This window comes from Pseudonaja textilis, chromosome 1 (genome assembly GCF_049901715.1).
Source record: "Pseudonaja textilis isolate UNSWEBS1 chromosome 1, rPseTex1.2, whole genome shotgun sequence".
Classification (NCBI taxonomy): Eukaryota; Metazoa; Chordata; class Lepidosauria; order Squamata; family Elapidae; genus Pseudonaja; species Pseudonaja textilis.
Genome location: NC_141990.1, coordinates 210,716,668 through 210,727,046, shown reverse-complemented (window position 1 = coordinate 210,727,046; position 10,379 = coordinate 210,716,668). Strand labels below are relative to the sequence as shown.

Below are 10,379 nucleotides of genomic sequence, written 5' to 3'. Positions count from 1 at the left end.
TACACTTTCACACAGCTTCCCTTCCAATGTACATGCACTCAGACTCACACCCACAGCCAGCCCATTATATACTGGTAGATATTACTGAAACTTTTGGATCTGATTCTTTGTAATCTTGAATTGGGTGAAATAGGAAGATATTGGACAACAATTTTATTGGGTAACTCAAATTGGCCAACTTACAAACATTCTGGGACCTTTGACTCCCACGAAAGTGAAATTTAGGGGAGTTGTGGCTGATTTAGCCAGCTACACTTCTCAGAAACCCATAGGTTGCATGGCACCAAAGAAGAGGGGAGGGACATATTCCATCCTCTCTCCTGCCTCTGGCCTCTGCACCAATTAGCTGGCAACAAGACCCAACAGGCGAGCCACGATTGGCTGCTTTGGAAATGGAAATAAAATTTGAAATCTCGTAATAGCAGTGAGCAGTTAGGGAAGGGTGAAGAAGTAACTTGGATGCCTGCTGATGAGGAGTGGGCTGGCTGGAGAGGGCCAACAATCCACAGGTGAGCCTTTTTTCTCCCTGGAGTGACAGGGGCCTTAGGAACATGCTAGGATTGGAAACGGATGGAGTTTTCTTCATGGTTTGTAGCTTCCTTTGTTTTTGTTCCTCCCAGTAAAATGGCAGGCAGTTCCATGGGTCAGCCGAAGAGGAGGAAGGAGATCTTTCCAACACAACCTGCCAGCTTTTCACAAACAACATCAGTGCAGAAGTTGGCAAGAAGCTGGAAGCTGCTGACAACTAATCAATATAGTTTGTTATTTTTATTGTTGTGCGATAGTTAGCTGATAAAGCTAAGCCTGACTCAAGTCTGGAAATCATTAATTGTTGTTATTTGTAGAACTACTAGTTGAGTCAGCATTTATAAAATTATTGCCACATAATAAATGTTTAAGGGTCAATGGCCAGGGGTGGGATTCAAATTTTTAACAACTGGTTCTGTGGGTGTGGCTTAGGTGGTGGGTGTGGCTTGGTGGTCATGTGACTGGGTGGACATAACTTGGTGGTCATATTATTGGCTGGGTGTGGCCAACTGAATATCACTCACATCGAGGCACGCATCTCCTCGACTGGCCTTCCTGCCCTCCTTACAGGATTAGGCCAGTAATTTCTTCTAACAACCAGTTCTCCAAACTGCTTAGAATGTTAACAACCAGTTCTAGAGAATAGGTGCGAACTGATAGAACCCCACCCCTGTCAATTGCCAATCCGAAATATTATTAAGGGGTTGATGAGATAAATACTAGTCTGTTTGACTTAATTCTTTATCAGTGCATGCAGTGAAATATCTCAATCATTTGTATCCACGCTGACCAGGTTTGGATTAGTCTTACTGAATAAGGGCCAGTGGATATCTTGAGAAGTATATCCTTTCTCAGACAGGTTTTGGCTTAAATAATGGTTTGGATTAAAGGTTTTGACACTCAGTGATTACAGACAGGTTCAATCCAGGTATCTAATCTGAGATATACTGTAGTGCTGGTAATGCAAACTCTGTTTCCTCTCAACGTCTAGGGTCTTATGAGCAGGGCTATTGATGAAGTTGCTGTTAGTATTTCATGGCTTGTAGCCCAAGGAATAGTTTGAAGGCAAGGAAATCCAGAAACCACCAGGAATGATTTTTCCAATTGATTTGTACTTCTGGGCATCACTTCAGATGAACTGGGATAAAGGAATTATATCTCCCTGAAAATCTACAGAACGAAACCCTTCCTTGGCTAACCTCATCATAATTGATTAAGTGAATATAAGAGAAAAGAAGCAAGAATACGCTAGCACATAACAAAATAAAAGCCAAATATTTTTATGAAAAACCATGATAAAAAGAATGGAGTTTATTAATTGAACAAAATATATAATAGAATAACAGAGTTGGAAGGGACCTTGGAGGTCTTCTAGTCCAACCCCCTGCTCAGGCAGGAAGCCCTATATCATTTCAGACAAATGGTTGTCCAGTCTCTTCTTAAAAACTTCCAGTGTAGGAGCACCCACAACTTCTGAAGGCAGGTTGTTCCACTGGTTAATTGTTCTGTCAGGAAGTTTCTCCTTAGTTCTAAGTTGCTTCTGTCCTTGATTAGTTTCCACCCACTGCTTCTTGTCCTGCCCTCAGGTGCTTTGGAGAATAGCTTGACTCCTTCTTCTTTGTGACAGGCCCTGAGATATTAGAACACTGCTATTATGTCACCCAGAGGTGATATTCAGCAGGTTCTGACCAGTTCTGGAGAACCGGAAGTGGAAATTTTGAGTAGTTCAGAGAACCGGCAAATACCACCTCTGACTGGAGATTTCACAGTATCCTTCCTCTGCCATGCCCACCAAGCCACGCCCACAGAACCAGTAGTAAAAAAAAATTGAATTCCACCACTGATGTCACCCCTAGTCAGTGGTGGTATTCAAAATTTTTTACTACTGGTTCTGTGGACATAGCTTGGTGAGCGTGGCAGGGGAAGGATACTGTAAAATCTCCATTCCCTCCACACCCCACTAACCTGCTTTCTAGCTCTGTTCTCCTGTGCAGGGCAACAAAAGAAGACCCAGCCAGTCAGCTGGGACTCGGGAGGCAGAAAATAAATGGGGGTGGGTCCAGTCAGAGGTGCTATTTTCTGGTTCTCCAAACTACTCAAAATTTCTGCTACCGGTTCCTCAGAACTGGTCAGAACCTGCTGAATACCACCTTTGCCCCAGTCCTTTTTTTCCTCAGATTACTCGATATATCCAGTTCCAGCAACTGTTCTTTATGTTTCATCCTCCAGTCCCCTAATCATCTTCGTTGCTCTTCTCTACATTCTTTCTAGAGTCCCAACAGCGACCAAAACTGGATGCAGTATTCCAAGTGTACTTATATATAGTATTTATACTTGCTAGATAAGGATCTTCAAACATTCATTTTGATTCTTGCTCAAATATCGGGAAAAATTTCATTCTACTAGATAATGATATTTAATAATGGTCTGCCATGCAGGCAGCCAGATGTACAGGCTAGATTTGGCAATTTTGTCTGTCTATCAAGTCCTTCCCAAGGACCTGGGATAGGCAGACGTGCATGTTAGATGAGTTAGAGGTATCGTTACAGGATATCAGCTGTTCCAAGTAAAGCTGTGTTTTTCAATTGACTGATGGTGAATTTGTTAATGTGGATGGTGTTCAAGTGGTGCTCCAGTTGTTTTGGGATTGCATAGGGACCAGCTTTGCTGTCTTTTGCCATAGTTGTTCTATTTCTATTTCCAGGTCTTTGTATTTTGTTACCTTCTCCAGAGAGCCTTCTCTTCTATTCAGCTGTCTCCAGGTACTGCCAATGTCTACAATCTGGACTTCTTGTTGTTGTTGTTGTTTTGTCTTTGGCACTGAGCAAGAATATCTTGTTCTTCTATTCTCCCCACTCCACCCCCACAAGCCTTGGTAAAGAAATGAAATATTCTTCTGATGACTTCTCCTCTTCGTTGACAAGCAGTAGCAGTCATTAATCTGCTCCATGAGATAAAGTCAACCATTCAGTGACTCCCTGTAAAGCCAAGTTCTTTAATTGACAAAACCCGTGCTATTGAAGTATTTGGTTTGCTTTATTATCATTCTTAAAGCCTAAATAAAATTCAATCGTCTGAAGAAATATTGAGATATTACATCCAGATGAGGGGTGGATGTCAGAGAAGAACAGGCTGCTAGCAATATTCTCTAGGCATTTTGCCATCAAACTTGGTTGGAGTTATAAAGTCTTTATTAAGCGCATACCCATATACAGAAGTGCTGTGTGTGTGTGTGTGTGTGTGTGTGTGTCTTTCTGTGTGTCTGTCTCTGTCTCTGTCTCTCTCTGTCTCTCTCCCCTTCATCAAAATGGGTTAGTCTCCTCAATATGTTATAGACATAGAGGAGATAACGTTTATAGTTACTACTGTATTCTTCATTTCCTTATACACTATTTGTTTTGTCTTCCCTCAGTGTAGATTCTTATATAATACAATTCAGTAACAAGGGAGGAAGAAAGGAAAATATTCATGCTAGCGTTCAGATCTGGTTCCAAAATGCCCAGAAAGTGTGTGGTGGAAGGTAGAAACTTAGCATTTCTTCACTCCTAATTTCATCAAGATGAGAATGCACTATCTGTTTTTCCTTTAAAAATTGTGCCAGCTGTGCTTGGAAGAATGTTTTATTGTGCAACAGTAAAATTTTTCTCCCCAACTGGGCTTAATTATTAAATAAGAAACATTGACAATTATATTCAAAACAAACAGCAACTTTTCGCTCTCAGCTGGCAGCAATATTTACAATTAGGGAGCTTCTCATGGAGAAAATATTTCTCCTGGAATTGGTGAAATGAGATAATTATAAAACTCCGTGAGAGAGTTCACAAAGGCCTTGGCAAAGTTGTGACATGAAACATTTTTCTAGAGCTGCACCAGCTCAAGCTTAAAAATTAGGACATTCCAAGACAATCATACAAGGTACTAACATTGAGTATGGCCTTATACTATGCCAGGAAAGGCATTGATGATTCCACAAAGATGGATCATAATGTCTTTCTTTTCTAAGGCAAACCTAAACCCTTCAAAAACCTTGGAAAATTAAGGTTTTTGAGACTGGAGGGCCACATACCTACCGTTATTTACAATAATCCATATTGGTTTTTTCTTAATTTTGCAGTTATTATTGCATAATTTATGCTAACTTGAATCTCAGGTTTTTTTTTTTTCATACCTATTCCATAAGTTGGCTTCTTTAAATTCCTTGAGGGCACTATGGCCTATATGCAAATTACAATTTTATAATTTCATTCATTAGAAATCATGGAAATGTATACAATTCTTCATATGTTGCTGACTTTAAATAACCAGGCCTCTTTTTTTAAAAAAACCAACTATTTTATGCTGAAAAGCTTCATCCCGGTGAGTTTTGTTTAGTAACTGGATACTACAATTTGCATTTTAGCGGTTTCTTTGACAAAATAAGCAAGGTTAGATTCTTCTTTTCCTATATAGTCATCAGAGGTGGTATTCAGCAGGTTCTGACCAGTTCTGGGGAACCGGTAGCGGAAATTTTGAGTAGTTTGGAGAACTGGCAAATACCACCTCTGATTGGAGATTTTTCAGTATCCTTCCCCTGCCACGCCCACCAAGCCACGCTCACAGAACTGGTAGTAAAATCTTTTGAATCCCACCATTGATAGTCATTCTATATCTCTTGATAGAAAAGGGAACAAAGTGAGGCAACAGTTGCTAAGGCTTTGTATAGCCATTGATATTTAACAGAACACACAAGCTGGAAGGAAAACATGTAGATGTTCATGAAAAAGTAACTCCACACCTGCACACCAAAATAACAAAAATGCTTTTCTGCCCTATTTGTACAAGGTGCATCTCCTACCATATCCCAAACCTAATGTCTGTGCCACCACAGCCCCTCAGACCTGTTATATTTAGCTAAGAAAATTTGGAGTAGTGATAGGGAGGTTGTTAGATCGGGTAGATCGGTTCCCATTGAGACATGAGACCAAAAGTGTTCATTCAGCTCTTTATTTGGTATGTAGACCAGTACTGGACCTCGGAGCCGTGGCAACCGTTCATATAGGAATTGCTCGCGGCGCAGCAGCCAATGACAGGGCTTTGAATCTCCCGTGATCGGCTCGGCCAATCACAGTTGATTCTTAGAGCGCCAATCACGGCCATTTAGTTGGCCAATCAGGTTGCTGTCCGTGTGGACCAATCAGGATTCAGGATTTGGAGTATGCTAATATAGAACAGAGGTAAAGATATTAGCTTCAGATTCTGTTGCAAACCAAAGTTCAACAGTTCCAATTCTATGATACCTTGTTGGCAGTAGAACTTGGAGTCTGATAACATTCGCTTGATTTCGGTCCAAATATTCTAACAAAAGGATTTGTATTGGAGAAAGATAGAGACAAAATGGGTGCATTTAGACAAACTGAATCCCGAAAAAACCTGTCATAGTCATTTTACTATTTATTTATTTAAAAGACCTACTGCATGTCTCTGGGAAGCTGACAACAATTTAAACCAGAAAGAATGATACAAATAAATAAAGCAGCTACTATGTATAACAAGAAATACTAAGGCTAGCTATGTATACAAACCATAATGTTTCAGGAGCTGCATTAAGAACAGCACATTTTAAGACAAACTGCAGACAAAATTACATTTATTAGGGAAAGCTGTATAAATTGAAACATGCAGATCTGATTTTTAAAATAAATATAGTAGAATTTTGACCCTGTAATGTGTGTGTCTGTATATGTGTCTGTGTGTGTATTCTGAAAATTAACAGTTGGGATCATGTCTACCCACTTACTTCTTGATTTTGGCTTTGCAATTTTGTTCTGGATTTCTTATCTTTGCCCATTTGAGGCTGCATAAACACCTGATCTTTCCCTTATATTATTATTTTTAAATGGCACGTCTTTGCTCTTGGTTTTGAATGCCATGGAACCTAATGTTTGTCATGCTTGCTTCTATCTATCTATCTATCTATCTATCTATCTATCTATCTATCTATCTATCTATCTATCTATCTACTTACCTACCTACCTACCTGTAATTTTTATAGGTGCCCATTTGGTGACTCTGGGCTGATGGGTCCCTCCCAGAGGGCTGCTTCTATTCCTCTAATTATTTTTTCCCAGCCTCAAATATATTGTATTGATTAAAATTTACAGTTGCAAGAAACTTGCCTCCTTGATTTTCAAGAACAGTTTATATGCCAGCCGATTTTCTTTCTGCTAATAGAAGAGGAAAAGAAAGAAAGCAGCAGGAGAGAGAAATGAGAAAGAAACAGTGCAAAAATGTTGTCACAGGAAAGATTGATGAGATTATGATTTTAATATCCTAAAGTTGCAGATGTCAGTATTGATCCATAGCACAGGGAAGCAGGCATAATTCATTTAAAGATGCTAGATCTCCACTGAGCACTGCTGACTACATTTCAAAATTAAACTGACTATGCAGCAATAATTGTACAATAAGTGAGAAAGAGAAAGAGGTGTAGCTTTTTATTTGTCTTTTCACCCAAAGATAAGAAACCCAAATCACACATCTGCATTATTTTAGGTACTTTGTAAGTGAATAATTCTACAGGCAGAAAGAATTGGTCTGATTTAAATATATATATATATATATATATATATATATACACACACACACACATATATATATATATATATATATATATATTTCTATTTTACATTTCTAAATTATTAGGTTTTTTTAAATATTTGTTTCTATATTCACAAAAGAGTTCAATGGGTAACTAGTAGTTCGAAGCATCATAATGTACTATTTGAACATTATTTAAATAGCCAAAACAAATAAATGCATCTGAGATGTTGAAATCTCACAAAACAAATGGACATTTGTTAGAACGACAGCATTAGTTTACAAAAGAGGTGTAAATAAATATGTAGGCAAGAAACTTTTCATTTCTGAAATATTGTTTTTCAGATGAAGGTGATTTAATTTGGAAAGGAAGAAGATTATAAGACATGATTTTTTCAGGTATCTCCATGTTACTATGCTTTTATTAATCAGAGTTCCTGATTCCAATGCTTTCTGTTACTAAGATGCAAACCAGAACTGGTCTATCAAATTGTTTTTGCTGAATCTTTCTATATCAATGGTCCTCTTTTCCCATTTCTAAATGTAACTTTATTTCTTGGGGCATTAAACACACCCATATTAGCTATAGAGTATCTTGACATACTAGCTGTGGCCCAACAAGATCAAGGGACCATTAACACAGACATCTAATGTGTCAAGCGCAATAAATCCTCTGGGGCCAATTGACTCACTCCTTTTCTAGCTTCAAGCCCCACGTTAGGCCAAATAGTGGAAGCTGATGTCCTGTCCTTTTTGGAGAGTAAGAAAGAGTCTGGATTCTCATATTGCACAATTGTGCCAACAGTTGGAGAATTCGATCTGAGAAACATCCAAACTTATTTGCAAAAAGACCTGTACGTACAAACTTCGAGAAGGGATTCCACAGAGACTGAGAAAAGAGGAGCTGCTATTGTAGGAAATTACGAGACTCAGACCTTGGAATCCAAAAATAAGTTGGTTTTATTTGTGCAAACAGGTTCAGAGTATTTTAGTGAGAGTCACTTCTGAACAACTTTCTTATTGAACAGCACATGCCTATATACTTCTTCAGAAGGGGCAAAACACATGAGTTATTCATTGGTTACTTGAAAAACAGCTTTCCTCCTCCCCTGTTGCTAGGCTAGGATGGCTGGATGTCACAAACCCATCTTGCTAAACTCCCTAGCTTGTGGTTTTGTTACAAGCGAGACAAGGTATCTTGGCAAATATGACTTTGTGACCGATAGATGAACCTTGTGGTTTGGCTTTTCATATTTCCTTGTTCTTTCTCTTGCTAATACCACATATTTCACTATCTATAAAACTTGTATCATTATTTCTCTAAAATTAATATATTTTTATGTCCTGCCTTACTATAACATAGAAGAAATTTAAATGCTGTCAGAGAGCGAAGCGGTATCTCAGATTGCTGTGATTTATCCAGTAGCACTTACCTGCCTCCACAACTTTTGAATACCAAACTGACAAGAAAGGCTGCAGTACTCAATAAGGGGATACACTCTCACCTTCCATCCTACTATTCAGCTACTTAATCCTCACTGTTTAAGGGAGGCACCTCTGAGATGGATTTGAAAAATCTCTGCTTTTGACTAGTGAGCAGCAACTGGGCTCAAGTTTTCTCAGAGTGTTAAAGAAAAGATGGTGGAATGGAAAAGTAAATTTCATAGATTTGAGTTTTACATTCTATCTAGACATCCAATATCATTCAATTTTATGCACCGGCACAGAAAATTGAATGGCAGCTCTCAATCTTCTGCTCTGCGCATATACATAACATCTCATGCTTAAGAACCATCCTTGACATGATATGTATGCTGCAAAAAAATACAGCGTACTGTACATGTCATGGAAATCACTGCACCTTGCACACAAACCTTCTGTTGAGCGTATAGAAAGCGACAGATTCCCGTCCCACATAAAGCAAACCACAGTTTAATTTCGCTTTAGAATTAATAATTAATTAATTATGAAAAGTTATTAATGAATAACTGGGTTTGTTCAACATATCCGCATAAATTAGTCTGCCAACAAATCTACATGACATGCCAAGGGAACCCACCCACATTATGAACTAGTGCAGTATGTAAATCAGATCACTGATTGTGCAAGTGGGTGGAGAAGACCAAACCCCACATGTCACATACAAAGAAATTACATTTTGTTCTCTGTGTGGGGCTTACACTACTCTTCTCATTTCAGCAGAAACGCTTCCAGAATTCAGTCCTAGCAATGTTTACGTTATCCAGTTTGGATGGCTTCAAAGTAATGAAATACAACACAGAATGTATATCAAACATCCTGTGAATGTCTGGAACAAATCCAACCGGCGCTATTAAGATCAATAGATTTTATGTATGTGTGTGTGTTTTTCCCCTTTATTGACTTAAGTACCTGCATTAATTTTCATGCAATGGAAAATGTATCCCTGAGAGTTGTGATTTAGGTGTTTGTTTTCAGGAAAGCTGTAGGAAACAAAAGGTGGTTTAATGTTTGACTCCTGATTCCTATCCATGCCATATATTCTGATGGAAGTACAACTTCGTTCAGAACCCAGGGTCCTTTTATACTTCTGGTACTTCCAAAAACCATTGGTAGTGGCGAAGAGCGCAGTACCAGCAATTTCTCATTTAATGGACTTTCTGTTAGAATGGATCTGGTCAGGGGTGGTATTCAGCAGGTTCTGACCAGTTCTGGTAGTGGAAAGTTTGAGTAGTTCAGAGAACCGGCAAATACCACCTCTGACTGGAGATTTTACAGTATTCTTCCCCTGCTACGCCCACCAAGCCACGCCCACAGAATCGGTAGTAAAAAATAATAATGAATCCCATCACTGGATCTGGTCCTTCCTTTGCCCTTTTCTTTTATTATTCGGTTTCTCTTTTAATGCACTTGGTCCTTTAAGCATGCACTTGTCATTCATGGCTATGTCATATTTCAAGCATTCACAGAGTAGTACTGGGCATCCTGAAAATTATGATGCTGTCTTCAGATGCTATTATCTATTATTGCCATTTTTGTTGGGGCTCAGATTGCTGAAGTATTGAGGCAGATTAGATATTGACTGTGACGTGAAGAATGACAAGCAGCACAACATCTTCATCTGGTGGTTTTACCATTTGGAGAAGTATTTGAAACAGAGTGTCTGGGATATTCAGATGCCATACAACTCCACCACAGAGGAATTAAACAGTCTTTCCCCCTTCCCATTACTTAGCAATGTCTTCCCAGTTCTTAACTGGATAGAACATAGAGAAGGTTTACAGTAGCACAGATAT

At 38.8% G+C, this 10,379-nt stretch overlaps 1 long non-coding RNA gene across 1 annotated transcript in view; it reads left to right on the top strand.

The window, feature by feature from the left end:
* The first annotated feature begins 260 nt into the window (after positions 1-260).
* Positions 261-10,379, top strand: part of LOC148128009 (uncharacterized) — a 139,357-nt gene continuing 129,238 nt past the window's right edge. The window contains exon 1 of the long non-coding RNA XR_015741294.1: positions 261-509. This is a non-coding gene — a long non-coding RNA (uncharacterized LOC148128009). The remainder of the gene's footprint in view (positions 510-10,379) is intronic.